The sequence below is a fragment of the Ambystoma mexicanum genome, chromosome 1q, assembly GCF_040938575.1.
Source record: "Ambystoma mexicanum isolate Mex_15411 chromosome 1q, UKY_AmexF1_1, whole genome shotgun sequence".
Lineage (NCBI taxonomy): Eukaryota > Metazoa > Chordata > Amphibia > Caudata > Ambystomatidae > Ambystoma > Ambystoma mexicanum.
Window position 1 is genome coordinate 1344275874 of NC_090922.1, and position 20839 is coordinate 1344296712.

Sequence of the window (20839 nt, forward strand, 5' to 3'; positions counted from 1 at the left end):
GAAAAACCCTCTACTGTGAACAGGAGTCTGAATGGCCTACTTGACTGGTGAACAGGCTAAACCTGCATCAAGTCTGAAGTCTGTGACTCTGGCACCCCCTTCCTCTCTATGTGCTGAAGCACTGACTGAGGACCCATCTGTTATTGGCACTGCTTGGTTTTAATTATTTCTATGGAATGTGGTACATAAAATCTCTTTATCCAGGCTCTCTTTTCTTCTGTTTCAATAATTATGCTCCTACTAAACCATCCTAACCCTCCCCTAGCCTTTATGAGCTGTTGTACTACATTTCTCCACATGTTCCATCATTTAACACACTATGGTACAGGGACGAGGAAGAGGCAACTAAGAGTGATGAACACGGGTAAGTAATTTCACCACTCTAGTGCTTAGACAAGGAAGAGCCCCGCAGAGTATTGTAAAGGTCAGGCATGTCCCTTTAACTATGGTCAGGCAATTGGACTGAATGGCCACACCTGAGGTCACTTGACAAACCTCAAGGGTATAAGAGCACAGGCAGTTCAGGAGACAGGAGGACCTATGGGAGAGCCCACGGAGAACCTGCTTGCGAGAAGCAGGTGATGTGTGTCATGAAACACCGTACACGTCCCTTGTGGACTTTGTGATCCCTGACCCATAGGGGACTGAACTCAGCAGTACTCCCAACATGGCCGCTGAAGGCGGAACGCTGTTTGCCAGTCTCCGCGTTGTACGCTCTGCGTTCTACAAAGCAGACACACCCCCACGGCTCTGCATGTCTCAACGCTACTGCTTGCAGTAGTCAGACGTGTGCTGCCGTAGTTCGTACAGCGATTACCTCTGATTCCTGGTTCCCGGTCCCCTGAATTCCCTCCTCTTTCATCCTTCCCTTTTTGTCCTCACCTTACATTCCTGGATTGCCTTCGCACTCGTCTTTCCGAGTGCGCTCCATGCCATTTCCTGGATTTCTTCCCGGACATCTGAACGCTTCCTGGAGACGGTTCACGAACCGCACGCTGGAACCTGAGGACCCACGCACAGGGTTATACAAAAGCCGAACTGTGCGAAAGAAGACTTCTTCGAAGATCACGAACAAACAACACAGACAGGTGAGAAGGGGGGAAACCTGTGACAATGTGGCGAGCTGCGTGAAGGCTACCAGAGTGCAACCTGGAGGCTGTGACACTTGGCGAGGCAGAGCAGAGAGAGGGCGCAAGCAGCAAGACGACATGCAGAAAGGGCCGCGAGAGGACCGGAAGCACAGTAACCAATTCTGAGGGTCGGGCCGCTCACCTGCCCAGAGAGCGCTGCTCCGCCCACGGAGAGAAGGCTGACAAGGGTGCACGCAGTCGTGCAACAGGTGGGAGAGGCAGCTGCATCGCCCAAGCGAACATGCAGCATAAGCCATATTGACAGGAAGGTTGCATACCGATAAAGGAACGCTGCAAAGACCGGTGAGCCTGCCAGACACCAGTGGGGAAATGAAATCGAGTGGTCTAAAAGGCGCAGAGCTCTATGCTAAGAATTAAAATATGAAGGTAACACATGGAAGGACTGCTGATATATCCTGAGAAACCCAAAATTGAATGAAGCATAAGTGCAAGAGAGAACTTTGAGTTACGCAAGGGAGAATATTTGAAACCCTGAATAGCAAAGTAAGCAAGTAACGTGTGTGCGTTCCAAGTGCACTCTTTGAATACTGAACAAACCGAAAGCAATATTGAATACCGTAGAGAATTGAAGCAACATGAAAGCATGATTGAATAGCATTTAGGAATGCTGCACTGAGATAAAGCAACAGAAGAGAAGGTTTTGAATGGAACAAAAGCAACGTGGTGCAGGTGGCCCATACCTCATAGCAAGTTGAATGAAATACAAGTATACAAGTGTTGGCAAAACAAGTAATATCCACAGAAGGTTGTGAGAAGAGAAGCAAGTGTCAACAGCATAACCAAGTGAATGATTAGAAAGCTAATCCCAATAAAGGGTGGAAAGATAATATTTTTGAAAAAAAGTTTTTTAATTGAATTAGCTGATATACATCAACTTTACAATATATAAAACCAATCATTTTCTTATTTTAAAACAAGCAATTTAAACACAATACAAAATGACAAACAAAGGTAAGATGAAAATCTAAACAAATTAATAAAGCTAACACTGTGACAGAATTCATCGGACACTGGTTAACTTAACTTAAAGTACATCAGTCAATTTGAGTTCATGTAGAAACCTAATAGCTCTAAGTCTGATTTGAGTAAGAAAACCAGAGTGAATCATCTGCCATCTGCGGTGAGCCCAGCAGTGTGTTAGGTGTTACTTGGTGAAGGTGCTGCCCTAACTTGCCCCGTGCTCCGTGGACCAGGGAAATCATTTTCTTGTCCTTCCATTGTTTTCTTGAACTGCCTGCATCCCGCCTCCAGCCCGCCTCCAGACTCGTGTTACATCCTACATAAGCACTGCGCATGCGTGGAGCGCTGCGTGGTGTGCCCAGCAATGTGTTAGGTGTTACTTGGTGAAGGTGCTGCCCTAACTTGCTCTGTGCTCCGTGGACCAAGGAGCTCATTTTCTTGTTCTTCCATTGCTGTCTTGAACTGCCTGCAGCCCGCCTCCAGACTCGTGTTACATCCTACATAATCACTGCGCATGCGCGGAGCGCTGCGCGGTGTGCCCAGCAGTGTGTTAGGTGTTTGGTGGAGCAGTAGTGCTGTGTGGTCTCTCTCGGACTATCGGTAAGACATATGTTGCCCTAACATGGAAATCTGACTTGCCTTTCTGTACCTTGTTCTCTACTACAAACGTTGCAATCTGCTGCCTCACGTGTTTTGCTACGTGTTTCAAGCTACTGCTAGTGGAACTAATCTCTTGCCCAAAGCTGAGGAACTACTAAGATTGGAGCCGTTGCAGATAAAAGTGGCGCGGCTTGGTTCGCCGCAATTCTTTCCCCTTTCTTTTCCTTGTACGTTGTTGACTATTTTGGAGCCTTGGGAACTGATTGTACGTCCATACGAGGCGTCAATCTGGACTAGAAACTTTGTCATGCCTAAAAAGCATGTTTCGATAATGCTACTGCTCCTTGCTCTGTGCACCCTGTTTTGAAGCTGTCTTTATATTATATTGGGGTACTGGTACTTGAGGTTGTTGCATGCGAGAGGGCTCACAGGGGTCGCTACTTCCTGTGCTACGTTGCCACATTGGGACAAGGTAGCCGTCGGAACAGGCTCTCCTGAATACCCATGTGCAACGACCTGATTTAATTACCCATGCCCTATTGTATACCTGATTCTTCCTTGGGTGCTGAGTGTGACGGCAAGTAATTGAGCCCTGGTATCACAGAAGGCAGGGCTTATTTTGGTGGTTGATGAACCTGTATCTCTGGTGATTATTCAGTTCACCCCCGAATAGGATGTCTGTGGGCAAATCAAAACTTGAGCCCGGCAACATTGATATTGAGTTCTCGCTTCAGCCAACTTGGCTCACTGTATGTATGAATTAGAACTGCCCAGAGGGTGACTGCGGGCCGATAGGCCTTTGAACCCGGAAGGGCAGCTTGGGCTCATGTGGCTGGCACACATCTTTCTCCAAGCGTTTGATCTCATATTCCAGATAGAGGGTGACTGCGGGCATTGAGCCTTTGAACCCCGGTGTTGTGGAATAGTGTGAGAATTAGAGATCTCTTATAAAGGGTGACTGCGGGCCCTGGGCCTTTGAACCCTGACTGGTTCATACTCGTCCTCAAGTGCTTAAATTAGGCACTCCGGACAGTGGGTGTCTTTTGGGTTGTGTGCCACTAAGCTGGGGTGCTGTTGTGAGTGTGTGATCTAGAGCTCCCTCATCTAGGGTGACTGCGGGCTTTATGCCTTTGAACCCTAGGGGTAGGCCACCATACTCATTATTGGTGTATAGGAACTGTTGAGTGCTGGAATTGACATTTTGCATAGAGAGTGACTGTGGGCCTCTCGAGTCTTTGAACCCTGTAGTGCTATTAACAAGCGCATTTCTAATGAGGTGCATTCGTTTTGAAAACATTATGTATGGGCGAATGTCATCAAGGTATACATGAGCTGATTCTTTTCGCTTCTATAATCACAAACGGGCAAAAGGAGATTAGGGGTTATTGAGTCTTTTTGATCCGAACAGATTAACCCCTTTGCTGTGATTGCTGCACTTCGTGCTGCTTCCTTGCTACCACTTATAGTCCACAAAATTGGGAGTGGGGGTGTTGGGGTGGGGAATTTTGAAACTTGGAAAGCCAGCTTGTGGTGGCATTTGTTGAAGGGTGGCTGCTTCTGCTTATGTTGTACTAGTGCATAGCTCTAGTTGTGTCATCCTTTGTGGGTTGGCGGTTGCTTTTGTGTAAGCCTTTTGGTAACACCTGCTGTCTTGAAGCAGATCATGAGCCGTGCACTGAGAAGTGGTGACAAGGCTGGCAATTCATCTAAGGCCTCTGCGAAGAGCTCAGTGAACAAACTGCTTAACAGCACCTTACCACTGTTACCGCCCAGTAACAAATCATTACCTTCGATGTCGACATCTACATCTGAGGTGCCCTTGCCACTTGACCAAGAGGGGGCATCCTGTTTACTCCCATTGACATGTCCGGCTTCGGGAATGGAGGCTCTGGCAAAGGTGGTACCTCCAGTCCAGAACCAATCATCATTTTCTGTTCATGATGCCAACGAAAATGACGGGCAGATAGCTTGTGATTACCCCCAGGCACACGATTGTAATTGTACACTAATGTCATGATGCCTACCCCCGGGCATCCGGATCGAGTCCATCAGCCCCGGGAGCAGGCATCCAGATACATATTAAAACCCCAACAGCCCCGGCTGGGGGCTGTTTGGATTCAGTCCTGGCGCCCTAGGCGCCAGGCTCATCATAGAAATCAGTCCTGGCACCATAGGCGCCATGCTCATAGACTTTACTTACCTTATGCAGACCATGCTGCAAATGAGTCCAAGCCAACATGAGGCCTGGATGGGACTGTTTTATTACAGGGACTATTTTTTACTCGGGTGTGGTTCTGGGGAACTTCTTACCTGGGACTACTTTGCAGGCTATTTAAACCACACCCGAACAGCAGCCCATGCTTCGTGTTATTCAGCATCCAGCAGCGTAACGCTCACCGTGTCTGCAAGTCAGCATCCAGTCTTCTGCCACGCCTGTCTCGAATCCGGAGCTCCTAGACAAAAGGAAAAGAAAGGAGAAGAGGTTAGATCACGGACATTATTTGATTCCTTACCTGATTCCGGACCCAGCACAGCTCCGAGCCTGGAAAGGACATTATTTGAGCACGTGTCACTTTGCTAGCAGCAACGCCACGTTATACTTACCAGTCCACCGCATCTTTCGACTCGGCACTGCCTCCATCATTTTCTTCGTCAAAGCCCAGCACCTGGGGGGAAAACAAACGGAATAACAAGTTGAGCCGAGAAAACCGACAAAGACAATCACTTGCCACCATAGGCTTACCTGCTTTACCATCGGAGGTATTATCCTTTAATTCACCGCATCTTCCTATGCTGCACCTATAAAGGTAGAGAAAACAGCAAGTTAAACTCATGCCACTTTTACCGGGCAGTGTTTGGTAATACAGCCTCTTACCTGAACGCCATCAGCTGCCTCCAGGCAATATTCTTTTGGACCCAGCTGCAACCTAACGAGGGAATGGAACAAGAGTGAACATCGGACATATTGAATTCTTTGAACTTTATAGACACTGGAGTCAATATTCCTCCGGAACTCCTCCAGTACCTTCAAACCAGTGAAGTAACTGGTATCTACGCGCCCCTGCATGCCATGCAGGATGGAGAGCTCATCATTTAAAAACATAAGGTGAGGTTACCAAGAGGGGATATCAGAGGTGATTAGTGGGGAGAACGAGAACAGTAGGGGGGCCATCACTAAAGTCCACGGGTGGCTAAATCCCTTTCTCCACTTGCAGGAGAATACTTCTACGAGTCCAGCTGACAAGATTAGGTGGGCCAGTCTAGACTGTCATCTCTGCACTACGCATCACGTTGGTGGAGACTGCAGCTGTCCGGGTCCGATCGACGCCCCTGTGGGAACCAGGTGAGCGTAACAGAACACAAAGCCTATCTACAAATCCCCACCCGAGCGTAATGGAGACCTCAGAAACCGACCAACTAGCCAAATTGTTAGGGGAACTTAGCGCAGAAGTGCACTCCGCGCGCCAAAACACCAACGCCCTCAGGAGAGAATTGATTGTGTCAAAGGAGCGCACTAATGATCTTGCCAGACAACTGCTGCAAAACCAAGCCGGGCAAACACCACTACCTGGACTTGGGGGGAATTCAACCCCCGTTTCATCGAGTAGCCCTGTGCAAGTGGTTCTACCAGGGAGCATTCATTTAGCTCCACCCGAACGCTTTGCTGGGGACCCGAAAAGGTTTGCCGTGTTCATGAACCAATGCCGCTTGCACTTTTTATGCAGACCAGGAGCTTTTCCAAACGACCAACCCAAAGTAGCCTTTGTACTGTCATACCTTAGTTGCAGCGCAGCGGATTGGTCAATTCCATTAGTCAACCAGGATGACCCTCTTCTTCGGGATTTTCAGGGTTTTCAATTGAGCATGGAAAGACTATTCGCCAGACAATTCACAGGGACAGGCCCTGGATAACGAACTTCTATCCCTACGACAAGGAAACCAGGACCTGCTAACTTATATCGCAACCTTCAATAGGTTGGTGGTGGAAACCGGATGGCCAGAGGTAAAGCGAATTACATTATTTCATCGTGGCCTTCGGGGTGAACTCAAAGATGTTTTGGCCCAAGTTGTGAACCCACCTCAGGATTGCGCAGAATATATAGACTTAGTGGTCCAGCTAGACCACCGACTTCAGAATAGAAAAGCCGATCGAGCTAAGTTCGAGAATCGGGTATTGGTTAAACCCAATGTTACTCCCAAAGGAAACGATGCATCAGAACCAATGCAGGGGGGTCAAGGGACCCTTAACTCAAAAAGAAAGAGATAGGAGACGACAGATGCAGTTGTGTCTGTACTGTGGGGCCTCAGGACATTTTCTATGGGATTGCCCTATAAAACCATCCAAGAAAGTAGTCGGAGTTGCTGATAGAAATCAAACAGGGCCTGATTCGGGAAACGACCACGCCCGACAAGCGTAGAGGTCCGCTTGCCGAGCTTAAAGAAGGACACTCAGACCTTGCACCTAATCATACCAATGGTCCTTATTGATCCAAGGCAGCCATCACGTATGCACGCAGTTAGGGCTTACATTGATAGCGGGCCGTAGGAAACTATGTGGACCACAAATTGGCTTCTAGGATGAATCTACCTCTCTGCAAAAAGACCACTTCGGATGTTATCACCACAGTCGATGGAACTGAAATTGCCTCTGAGCCTGTAGCTCATTCCACCACAGAGATGACACTGTTTGGTCAAGATGGGCATCGAGAGACTATTGTGTTTGACTTAATCAAAGCCCCGCAGTTCCAAATAATACTGGGGATACCTTGGTTGGAAACCTTCCCGGAGTGTGCACACACCTGTTACCCAGAAAAAACCTTGAACAAAAGCCTGGCCACAGTCGCTAATCCAGTCATGCAGCTACCTCAGGAATATCAAGAATTCCAGGATGTTTTCCAAAAAGAACAGGCAAACACCTTACCACCTCATAGATCATACGATTGTCAAATTGACCTCATACCCGGTGCACAACCTCCATGCAGTAGGATCTACTCCCTTACAGAACCCGAAAACCGTCACGTACGACAATACTTGGACCAATACCTTGCTAATGGCTTCATTCGTCCATCTAAGTCCCCCGCATCTTCAGCTTTATTCTTCGTGCCCAAAAAGGAAGGTCACCTCAGAACGTGAAGAGACTACCGCACATTAAACCAGATCACGGTGAAGAACCGATATCCATTGCCTCTGATCCCCGAACTACTAGACCAAGTAAAGGATGCTTGCATCTACACTAAATTAGATCTCCGAGGGGCATATCATCTGGTACGAGTAAAGAAGGACGACGAATGGAAGAACGCTTTTCGCACAAAGTACGGATTATTCGAATATCAGGTGATGCCCTTCGGGTTGTGCAATGCACCAGCAGCCTTCCAGTATTTTATGAACAATGTCCTTCGTGAACTCATTGACGTCTGTATTGTCGTATACATAGAAGATATTCTAGTGTACTCCTCCTCAGAATCAGACCATGTTAAGCACGTTCGTGCAGTCCTTGAGAAACTACGCCAGCACGAGTTATAGGCAAAATTGGAAAAATGTGTTTTTCATGCTACAGAAGTTGAATTCCTTGGATTTATCCTGACTCCAAAAGGAGTCCGAATGGACTCTCGAAAGGTGGACGCAATTCTCAAGTGGCCATCACCCAGTTCAGTTAAAGGGGTGCAACGCATGCTTGGATTTGCTAATTTCTACCGCAGATTTATTCCTGACTTCTCATATGTTGTACACCCCATCACAGCACCTTTGCGAAAAAACAAACGCTTCTTGTGGACCGAAGAGGCTGGAAAAGCCTTCCAAGAACTGAAATTGAAATTCACGTCGGCAGCTGTCTTAAAGCATCCACGCCGGAGCTCCCATACATAGTTGAAACCGATGCATCCAGTTTAGCCATGGGGGCTGTCCTGTACCAGAAGGATCCGGAAACCGGTCAACTTCATCCAGTAGCATTTTGGTCCAGAAAATTCTCAGCCCCCTAATTAAACTATGCGGTTACCGATAAAGCTATATGTATTGGCTGAGGAGCAATCGAAACCGTTTTACTTCTCTCAATTTGGAAAAATGATGGCAAGTATTGCCCCAGCTGCTATTCCTGCTGTACCAACTTCTGAAACACTGTCTCAGGGAACCCAAACGGACAATGTGGCAAGCAACACTTATCTACAACAAAGATCGCACTCGCAAGTGCTGCAAAGAGCAAACAAGATCGTAACATAGCATGGTAGTAATGAGCCTATCGACCTTTTGGAGGTAGCCAAACTCCATCACGATCGCTTGATCCAGGTAGAACAACTGTTGTTCAATGTAGTCACTAAATCCCAACCCCTTGTGACCTCTGAGTCCTCATGTGGAGCAACGGGGACTGCCATCGGGTCTTCCATCCCTCCGGACAGTCCCTCTGCTTTGACTGACATCATTGACTCACAGGCTATCTCTGAGCCTCAAGCTCCTTTGTTGTCAAGTGAGCCAATTGTGGTTAGCATAGGTCAAGGGGCGAGGCAGTTCATCTCCCGTAAGGCGAAGAAGTCCTTTCTGAGAGCACAAAAACAGCTAAATCTCGCCAAAACCAACCAGAAGAAAGCGCAAACAAAAGGTATGATGGAGATTCTCCCTCATTCTTCTAAGGAGGTGGTGCCTGCTTTGAGTTTCAAAACGAGTGCGAGCATGGACGATCTAGCACTAAACCTCCTGGAATTGAATGAGGAAAGCAAGAAGCATCTTCAGATTAAGGCACTGAAAAGTGGCAATGTGCAGGTTTTGTCCTCAAAACCTCCTGTGACGCTTACCGATAAATCCCAATCCCAGCTACATAGCTTCTTCCCAAGTATTGAAAGCAAAAGGGTGACTGTTTTGCCTCAGGAACAGGCTTGCCGGCCGAATCCGTTAAAAAGAAAAAACGGGACTCTGCCTCTGGTGCCAAACAGCGAGGGACGTACAAATGGTCCTGTTTTACAGGAAGTCGCCTATTTCGCTGCAGCAAAACACGAGGAGAGTGTCGCAAAGGTATCGGATTCGCAGGCACTTCCCAAGTTGGCGAGTAATGACGCACACAATGTCGAGGAGGATGCACTTGGGAAGGGGAACCTAGCAGAGCCTCTTATCGACACTTTGTTTTTCTTAGAGACTCCTAAAGAGATGAACCAAATACTTGGATGGTTAAGCAATCCAGACATTAATGGATTAGCACGGATTAATAGGTCGTTCTTGATGAACACCTTTTTTTCAGTTCCCCCATTTACGTGATTTGGCAACTAAGGACCTAGAATGGGTAAAACTGGCACCTCACAACAACCAAAGAGTGCTGTGCAAAGTCCAATCCCAAATAATTACAAAATTACAAAATTAATTTTGGACTTTAAAGATGACTTTGAGTCTCTGGGCCTTTTCCCGTACTTGTTTGGGAATATGGAGAGTGCATGGTCGTTTTTAGACTTTGTTACACCTGTACCCAAGGACCGGCCTATAGGAGCTCCAGCATCGGCACCATATGAGTCCCATAGTAAGGAACTATCACAGCAACTGGCCTCGCTGACTCGGACGTTAAGTGGCTTATCATGGTTGGAGCCCCTGATTAAAGTGGCGTCATCTATGAAAGCAGAATCTCTAAACTCATAACCATCAAGTATTGCTGTTGCATCCTGGAACTGCTGTGGCGTGAGAAATCTCACGGCAAGGCATGAACGGGTTGGGGTTCGCCACGTTCCTGAAATTGTACTACTGCAGGAAACGATGGCCTTGCACGAAATCGTGCTAGATGGTTATGCATCTTTTAGTGTTCCTGCGCGGCGGCACCAGTTAGGTCGACCTAGTGGTGGCATTGCTATCCTCATTAAAAATAGTTTGAATGCGACGACACACCTATTGGACAAGTCCGATACCTTTATAATGGAAATGTCTATGATAGGAAGAAAGCTACAATCATTTCTCCTGCTTTCAATCTATTGGAATCCCAGGGCTGTTTCCTTGGACTCAGTCCTAGCGGAGCTAAATCGTACTCTAGCTAATGCCTCACAGCTTTTTCCAAAGCATGAAATTTTAATTGGTGGGGACCTGAACTCATGTCTGGATTTAGACGGAAATATGATGTTGTCCTATCACTCATATTCAAATGCCCAGCAGTCCCGCAGGAGAGGAAAGTTATGGGGCGAGTTTTTTTAAGCCTGGGGTATCTACCCAATTTTACTTGCGACCCACAGTCTCAACGCTTCTTGGCAGCGTGGTAACTCCTCTTCACTAATTGACTACGTGTTTGCATCGGTGGCATGTTCTGGATTGCTCAACGCCATCTCAGTTTTGAAGGTGGGATTGGGTGACCACAGTATGTTGAGTATGAGGCTCCACATCATGGCTAAGCCATATGTAACCGCTGTTGTACTGGTGGAAAGCGATAGGTATGCCTTGTCTTTAAGATGGCAGCCTAGCACTTGTCGAAGAATGGTGTTTTTAGTAAACAGGGACTTGGTGGTGCCTTATGATGATCAGTCAGCCGTGGTCTTTATAGAGAAAGTCAATGAACTTAATCTGCTGATGGTCCATGGGCACCTGGTGAGCTTATGTAAGGAACTTCTTTGTAAAGATGTACCTAATGTTGTCCGCACATTCTCGTCAGACGTTGCCGTCCTAAAAAATCAGAAAAACCATGAACTTCGGATGGCAAGACACTCCCATGACAATGCAGCCTTATACAAGATAGTAAATAATTCAATTGTGTCACGGTACAAGAAAAAGGTGAAGGAGGTGCGTTATGCTGCCCACAACCTTGCAAACCAACGCATGATTGAACATCTATGTAAGCGAAACATCAGGGAAATGTGGTCCATCTTAAGAAACCCTGTTGGGAAGGTTGATAAGCGCATGGTTGCGACTATATCTGGTTCCCAATGGCAGTCTTTCTTTGGAAAGAAATACGAATTGCCAGCACAGCATAGTAGGCTGGAGTCTGTCAAACTTCAGCTGCAGTTTCCTGTCAAATGCCCTTGGGAACTTAAAGATGTAATTTGGGCAATTGCGCAACTGAAGTTCTCCAAAGCTGCAGGACCTGATGGGTTGCCGCCCTGCGTTTTCAAGGACGACCCGCACTTTTGGGCCAGGTACTTGCTCCCTCGCTACCAATTGATTTACAAAACGGGAAGAATACCTTCTTCTTGGCTGATGGCAATAATAATACCCATCCATAAAAAGGCCCCCCTGGACGATCCTGTCAATTTTAGGCCCATTACCTTAATTGACACCGCGGCTAACATTTTTGCTCACTTACTCTTGTGTGAACTGGAGGAATTTATCACCGCCGCTGGAATTCTTTCTAAAGCCCAGGTGGACTTCCGCAAGGCTATGGGTACACAGCTAAACGCGTCAATTCTTTCCCACTTGTTAACATCTTCACGCACCCGGGCTAATGGTCCCATTTATATGGCATCTTTAGACCTATCGGCTGCGTTTGACAGCGTCCTTCGTAACCGTCTTTGGCAGAAAATGTTGTCCTATGGAATTCCTTCCCATCTGGTAGCGACAATTGCGGCACTCCACCAAAATACATCATACAGGGTTCGTATTAACGCAGAGGGCCTTCTATCTGATAGCATTCCTACTGGAATTGGAGTGAAGCAGGGATATAATTTGGCCACGGTACTTTTCAATCTGTACCTGGCCGATATAGAGAAAATATAGGAAGGAACAAACATCTTTCCGGTTAGTCTGGGCAAGCTGCGCCTGAATTGGTTGACGTTTGCCGATGATGTCATCCTGTTTGATAAGGTACCCTTTGAGTTACAAATAAACTGAACCTTTTCCAAGAATATTCTGAGATGAACAACTTGACAATTAATTCGGCCAAATCCCACATCATAGTCTTGACGGTGAAGAAGAAAACCCATGGGTATAAGTACACCGTGAATTCCAACCCATCAACATCATGGGTGAGATTACATACTTGGGTTACCATATATCAAACAGCATGTCTGTCGGCAAATGGCGAGCTACTTTAGACACTAAGCTGAACCATCTGTCTGTTCAGATGAGAATTATTTTCTCTCGGCATTGCAGGTACTCCCTCATACCTCTGATACATTTCTATATCATGAAAGTAGAGTCTATTTTACTGTACAGCTTGGACGTCTGTTTGCTGAACATGGGCCCCACATTGAACCTACTTCAGGGAAAAATCTGGAAAAGGGTTCTATGTCTCCCTGGGTATTTGCCAAATGCCATTTTGTTACATGAACTAGGCTTATACCCATTGGCTGACAAGTATGAATGGCGTATGTTTAACATCTATATAAAAATGCTGTCGCCACCAGCCAACTCCCTTTTATGAGGACTTTAGGTCAATGCTACATGTGGACTACCCGCATCCATCTCTGCATTTCAAAAACGCATGATTCAAGTCCTAAGTTCTTTGAACATGTCCAAGCAAGATCTAATTGACTGCCCGGGGGTGACCAAACTACGGTTCTTTAGGAACGCATGGGCACGCAACTCCGATAATTGCAGGTTATGCATCATTTAGCTTGTATGCCAAATTTAGACATGTCTTTACTCCACGTCTGCCCTACATGCTGTCTTTTTCCGGATAAGAATGCCAGAAGGACCTAGATGAGATTCCGTCTGGATCTGATCCACACGAGCTCTCGCATTAGGGGACTGGTTTGGTCACAAAGAGTCTGGGATTTGGGATCACTGTAGGTTTTGTGCCAGAGTGAAGGAGTCTGAAACCTTAGAACATCTATTTATGTACTGTGTGCATTTTGAACCACAAAGGCTCACTTGTTTGGGATCCTTTCTGGGATCTAATTCTTATTACGAACGCAACATGGTATGGTTGCGCTGTATGTGGGGACAGTGTAACTCTATCATCTTGGCGACAGTGAGACTTGTGAATATAATTGAGGACGACCTGAAGTTATTAAAGGGTAGTCTACACATTGTGAAGGATGAAGTGCTTCCAAAACTGTGATTCGTCCCCTGACATGTGACCTATAGGGACGTTGGTACTGCTGCAATCGGTAATGATGTGATTCTTACATTTCTTTGTTTAGTTCCTTTGTCTCTTCATTTATTAATGCAGAAACTAGTATCGCTCGCTGAAAATGTTCAACCCTAGAAGTACTGTGACCTTATGTTAACTTGGTGTTGCCTCATTGTTTGTGAGACGCGCCAAGTAAGGAAATTAGAGAACGGGGCTAGAAATTGCATTATGATTTGTGTTATGAATTGTGCGATGAATTGTGCGATGACTTGTAATATTTGTTTTATCTCACGTCGTGATTTTACATTTTGATTTACATAAGGAATAATGAGATCTTTCATATGTCAACTTGTTTTTACTTATTTTAAATATTAAATTAATTTTTATTACCAAAAAAAATTAAAATAAAAATAAGAATCATCTGCCATAAAAACTCAGGTGAGACCTTTCGATATGCATCTGTTGCTGTTTTGAGATGTTTTTACGATGGTCAATCAACATGATGCATTCAACAAATAGTTAATGTTTCCTTCTGGTTAGGTTGCTGAAAAAAACGGCAAAAGTTCTCAGTTTGGTTAATTTTTTTCCGTTGGGCTAAAACATCTTTGACAGGCCATAGAGTCTCATCTCAGTCTCATGAAATCCCTTATGTGTGACTGAGAAGGTGATTTCAATAGGTATTTCTCTGCAATACTGTATGTTTTAAATGCAAAAGCATGTTTGTTAAAGTCTCAATACAATTTGCATTTGGCTTTGGTTGTCGCCCAGTCCTTTTGAAAAAGTTTTGTTTTTCGCATTGGGTTCTCTAAAAGAAGCATGAGCAAAGCATCAGCCCGAGCCAAAGCGTGCATATATATATATTTCTGAAGTACTTATCACTGTCAAGGGAAAGCAGTGAACACTTGTTGCAAAAGCAGATGAAAAGGTTTATCAGTTGCGTGACCTGTGATGGGTGGACCGTGTGGTCAGTTAACTGCGCCTAGACAGAGGAAACCCCTGCATGGGAGCAGTATTAAAGGGAATCGTACACAATTACGACGGCCCCGAAAATGATGACTTTTTTTTTCTTTGGACCCCCGCTTACACCACATATATATGTGGGGGGTAAAGAATATAATATTAACACGGAGGTTGCAGGGGGGTCTACCTCCGCATATATATGTTGTGTGAAGGGGTTTTAAAAAAAAGTCACTTTTTCGGCCGTCTCAATAATCACATAGATCCATATTAAAGAACAACCACTAAGAAAGGTTTATGGGTTGCGTGACCTGTGATGGGTGAACTGTTTGGTCTGTCAACTGTGCCTAGACCGAGGGCCCCGCATGGAAGGTAAACGAAAGGAGAAATCCAGAGTGTAAACCTTGAATTGGTGAACCATCAAAACGTATCTTTGTCGTGATAGTTTGGGGAGGATCCCAATCGTTTGAGAATTGTTTTGTTTGAGCTTTGAACTTTCTATCTTGAACTTGTGGAAGGGAACCCTGAGAGTTTGCGGAACTATCTTGAACTTGGGGAAAGGAACCTCAAGAGTTTTGCAGAACTCTCTTGAACTTGGGGAAGGAAACCCTGAGAGGTTTGTGGAACTGTTTTCAACCTGAAAAGTAAGCCAAGAGCTGGAAGAAGCTCAGAACTTTGTTTGGAACACTATTTATTTTATTGCTGAGAACCCTACACATTGTTTAGCATTAGTGTATTTATTTTATTAATGTATATATTTATATTGCGCCAGAGCCCATTGGCATCAGGCCGCAGTCAAGAAAGTGGCAATAGAGCCAATCAAAAAGTGAGATTTAATAACAAAGCTTATTCAATCAGAGTCATTTTCAATTTCTTCCGAAAGGTCAGTAAGTTACCGTCAGCACATTGTGTGAGGGCAAGTATAGGTTTTGGACATGGACAGACTTTTAAGTTGAACTCTTTCACTCAGACTATCCTTACTTTCTTTAGGTAGGGAAATCCCACCTTAGCTCATGGAAAGTTAGGCCTTCATCTATCCTGACATTTAAGTTAAATCAAGTGAGTTTGTTTGAATTTGGAATCTGTTGTCTGTGCCTTGCTGCATGATGCCTTCACACTACTCAAACCCTATCAGGTCTTTAGGGAGACTAGCAAAAGAGCTCCGTTAAGGCAAGCATCACTTTTTTTCGGTACTGTGCCAAGATCACAAGAACGTGGTATGACAATGAACCCTCTACCCCCATGACGACATCCACACACACTGTTAAAGCCACAACATTCCCATCCTCTTTACATCCTCTGTGCACCTTCTTTCTGCTCATAGTTACTTTATGCAGTGTAGACCTATTTATAAGTGTGAGGAAAACCATACTGTGACGAGGAAGAGGAAGGAAAATTATGACTCACATGAGCCGGCCAAAGATAAAAAGAGAAGAAGGACTTTTCTTGCTACCTGATGCTCCTAGGAGGAACTGCAAGCTGGAGGGAGCTGTGCAGAGAACAGGAACTGAAGGAGAACAGGACACCAAGCAGACAAACTACGCATTCCACAAACCACAGTTGGAGAATCAGATATCCGGCCGCGAGCCAGCCAATGGGAGGAGGTACTGCTGTACCTGTGAGGGATCCAGGGCTGTGGAGCCACGGCAGGACTTTGAGGGATGAGGGAAGCCCGGAGAAGCCAACAGACGGTGAGAGAAGCACAGAGAAGCAGAGAGTCGGTGAGAGAAACCCAGGGAGACCAAGAGCCGGCGAGAGAAGGCCAGAGAAGCCGGAGAGACCGAGAGCTGACGTAGAAGCCTGTTGAGGCTGGGAACCGGAGAGAGAGGCAGCCCGCGCAGCAGGGGTAAGGAGCAAGCCCCTGGGGTTTGGAAGAAACTATAAAATGAACTGTGATGTTGAATGGGAAATTGCCCTACAAAGTAGGAGACAGTGTGAAATCCCTAGTAAGACCCTGAGGGGTAAAATAAAACCAGGTTGGGCAAAAGTGAAATCCCGGGATAAAACCAAGCACTGAAAATAACCCGGACTGAGTACTTGGAAGAAACCCAGAGGACTTTACATGTCAGACACTGCCTGGCAGGTTAGTGAAACCGGGCCTGATTGAGCAACATTATAAACCTGAGAGAGGGGTCTGGCACCCGAATACTGGAAGAATTGTAGATTTGTGTCTTTAAGATCGTGCCTGAAAGGTTAGTGAACAGGCCTAATTGAGAGACACTATAACCTTGAGAGACCAGTCTGGAACCCAAATTCTGAAAGGATTACAGAATTGTATCTGCAAAGTAGTGCCTGGAATGATAGTGAACCAGGCCTGAGTGAGAGACACTATAAGCCTGAGAAAGTTGTCTGGGACCCCCACAAGTGGAAAAGAAGACCAAGGGGAGAGAGAGAGACCCTTTTTACAAGATAAGACCAGAGAAGGAGTCAGATACTCTCTGGCCACACCACAGACGTCATTGGGAATACAACAAGAGAGCCTAGGAAAGGAGTGGGGAAGGGAAATATGCTCCCCCCTTCTTTATGGAACTGTAAAGAGTTGCCTAAAAGGACCTGGGGAAGGGAGGCCTCCCCTCCTAATGGTGTGAAACTACATTGAAAGACTTAGTGACGGCCAGGAGAATAAGATGGTCTTCTCTATAGTCACAAACTGCCCAAGCCAGTCCATAAGGAAGGATCCACCTTCCTGGAAGCAGGATGAAACTAGTATTATCGTTTTCTTTTGAAGTATGAGGGACGGAAATAGGTTTGGGACATAGCACAGTGGACTATTTTTCTTTTAATGGACATTCTGACATTATCCTTAGTTTTGGTTGAGGCAGGGCAACCCCTCTTAGTTATAGGGACGGATAGTGTTTCCATTTTATTTCCTTTGAAAAAAAGTTTATGACTCGAAAAAAATGCCACCTCTGTGTACCGCATCTACTTCTGGTATCTGGTAATATTATCCCCATATATATGGTCGCCATACATATGGTCGCTGGGAAAATGCTGCAGTAACTTTATATATGGTGACCATATACATGGGGTCAGAGGGAGCAGATGTACCCCGCTCCCCTTGAAGACAAAAAAGGTTTTGGGGGATGCAGGGGTGTCCCCCGCATGTTCAATGTGATAATGTCCCTGCAAACCACAGCCATTTTTGGCTAAATTTTTGTCAGGCGACATTTTTGCAGGGACATTATCACATGGAACCCTACTTCTGCACCCTTACACTACCTAAATCCTGTTTGCATAGAAGCAACTTAGCCGCACAGTCCCTGTGGCATTTGTAGATTTAGTCAGTTTCATTGCCCATAGTTGTAGAGTGCAGTAGCCAATTCAGCATTACTCATTAAGCCTCGCCTTTGTATGGCGATTTCTCAAGATCAACCCAGTTGCCAATTCTGAACTCCTACCAACTATCCGGACCCTTGCTTTCCTATAATAGCCAGGATTCAGTTAATTAAATGTGGTCCCTTTACCAACAATAATACTCAAAAACTGGCAGCAATTTCTACTACCTTCAAGCTTCACATCTAAGAGACGAAGAAGGTAATTGAAAAAGCAATCATTGTTAGATAACCTTAACATGTCATGTGTGACAAAGTTCCTTGCCTAATGATCTTTGCAGGGAACAGCAACAGGGCACCCGAGCATGACATTGGCCAGTGAAGGGCTGCCCTGAAAATATGGTCTCCCCTCACCAATATCAGGAATAATTCCAACCCTGCCCTGAACCTCAGAAGAACAAAAATAGGACCAATGGAACCAGTAGGCTGACCTTGTCAAGGTAATAGAGGTGCAGCAATCCCACAGCACTGACAGCGCCGGCACGCTCAGCTCCCCTCACATGGTTGTAATAAATACTGTACAATCTACTGAGAGAGAGAGAGCTAGTCTGGGGAATCCGGCAGGCAGTCAACCAACCACAAATGCCAACGTAGTACCAGAAGCCTTCCTTAGGGTTGGGACCCATCTGCCAATCCCTGTGTCAGCAATCAAAAGAGGGAGTTAGAACTTCAAGATGTCAGAAACTGTTGTTGAGTCTGCAAACCAGCAGACACTGGAAACCCACACAGGCCCATAGAACTACAACTCCAAAGTCCCCTATACCATGTCTGCATACCTGAGATTCTTTACCCACGAGAGAGGCTGGGAGGCAAGGTCTGGTTGGGGCAGACAGAAAGAAGACCTCCTAAGTAGAGGGACTAGCTAATCCTAAATCATACACCATGGAGGGATTCCGACATCCAATCTCCATCCCAGCTAACACAATTGAGTTACCTTAAACCAGAGAGAGGCTGAAAGGAAGTGCCAAGGCCCTATAAAACCCAGTGGCTCAGTCTGTTTACATGTGAATTTCGAAGAGGGCAATCATTGTTGGAGCTGGTGACTGGATCTTGGAGCAGGGTTGAGTGCAAATAGAGAAGAGTTTGTAGGCCAGAGCAGGAGGCAGTCCAGGAGAGGTTTATTGAGTTTAAGGAGCTGTTACTGAGGAGAGAGATTTACGGGAGGTTAAGGAAGAGGTTAGTGTGAGCAAGGAAGAAGTTAGGAATACTTGAAAGAAGCATATGCTGTTGCAGAGACGTCAGGTCACCTTTTGAAAGAGTTCTTTTGTGAGAGCAAGGGGGTTGGTAATAATCTGGAAGAGGGGTACCACTGGGCTTGGAAATGACGATGCGGGAGAGGGTAACAACGATAGCTGTCTCGCGGCTTTATCATCTTCTGGACAGGGCATTGCTGGAAGACAGATTACCATACATGGATAGGTGGGAAAGGGACATGGGAATTACAATTATGGAGTAAGATTGGAGACAGATCTGGCGCAGGCGCGCGTATATACAACCATTAAGGAATCGGCCTATAAATTATACTAAAGGTGGTACTTGACCCCACAACTGATAAATTAACTAAACACACAATTCTCACCCCTATTCTGGAGAAAATGCAGGGAATTAGAAGATCTGGGACACATTTGGTGGTCATGCCCAAAAGCCTGGTTCTTCTGGAAAGAGATACTGGAACACATTAAAGACATAGTTGGTATGCAGCTCCCAGATACCCTGAAAAGGAGCGATTGCAGAAGACTTATGCGCTGCGAGGGAGGCCAAGGCGACCCTTATCACACATTTATTGATCGTGGCAAGAATGACACAGAATGTAGGTTTGATTGTCTTTTGTCCATTACCATCTTTGTCGGGACTTTAGTTCTAGGCGCCTGTATGCCTCTGGGCCTTTTGGTTGCGCAATAATAAATGAAGTAAAGTAAAGACACTGGTCCACGGGTGGAAAACCTAGAGGGCCTTGTGGTGGCTTGGTGGTGGGCCAAGATTTGGAGGGGATGTTAGCAATGGAAAAGGTATGTGCTTTGGCGCGTGGAAGATACCATGCATTGCTTATAAATATGGTTTCCCTTTCATGAACATGCCAAAGAGAGGGAACAACAGTTTTATAAACCGTGCATGCTTAAAAGCTTCTCAATACTGTGAATGAAGGGGATTGGGAAGTCTGAGTGGTCGAGGGTAGTGCAAATGATTGGCATTCTCCATCGGTTAATGTTATGCCACACTTGTTTTTAGTTTAATGAAGTTATGGTAAGAGGGAATGAAGTTGGCTATTAAAATACTGTCATTTTCGCTAGTGAAATGCACAACAAAAGACGGCATACAAACAATATTTTCTTCAATTTCCTTTATTATTCTGCGGATGTTTGTAAATTAAAATATTTGTATCAAAAGGCACTGGTGACGATGCACAAATAAATAAATCTTTGGAACAAAAGAATCTGAGGGGGTAGTTGGTAAAGTTAAAGGTGATTAGTGAACATTTTAAGAAGGAGGTTAAGTTTCAAGATGCTTGAGAGGGGATAGGTGAGCATCGATGGGAGAGGATTGTTGAGGTTATTGAGGGTGGTAAAGAGCGGGAGGAGGCATTACATGAGAGTAAGGAGTAGGCAGGAAACTTTAAGGATGAAGTTTATAATTTTGTAATTGTTAATTTATAACATGCTTAATACCAACAAGTGGTTTCTAATTGCGGGATCGGGATTCAAACCTGTGTTGCACTGCGTTGTCTTGCCTCCCAGACAAACACGTTGCCCCTGAACTATCCTTCCTCCCCAAGTTGGTAAGATTGAAGAGGGGTTTGGTACACATTTGGGGGAAGAGGCTGAGAAATATTCGAGAGAGAAGAAGCAGTTTTGAGAGCGTCAGATGTAGGACTTGGA

At 45.6% G+C, this 20839-nt stretch overlaps 1 protein-coding gene across 1 annotated transcript in view; it reads left to right on the forward strand.

Annotated features, from left to right (window-relative positions):
• Positions 1-20839, forward strand: part of LOC138547460 (calreticulin-like) — a 281960-nt gene that overhangs the window by 213643 nt on the left and 47478 nt on the right. The gene's annotated exons all lie outside the window — the stretch shown is intronic.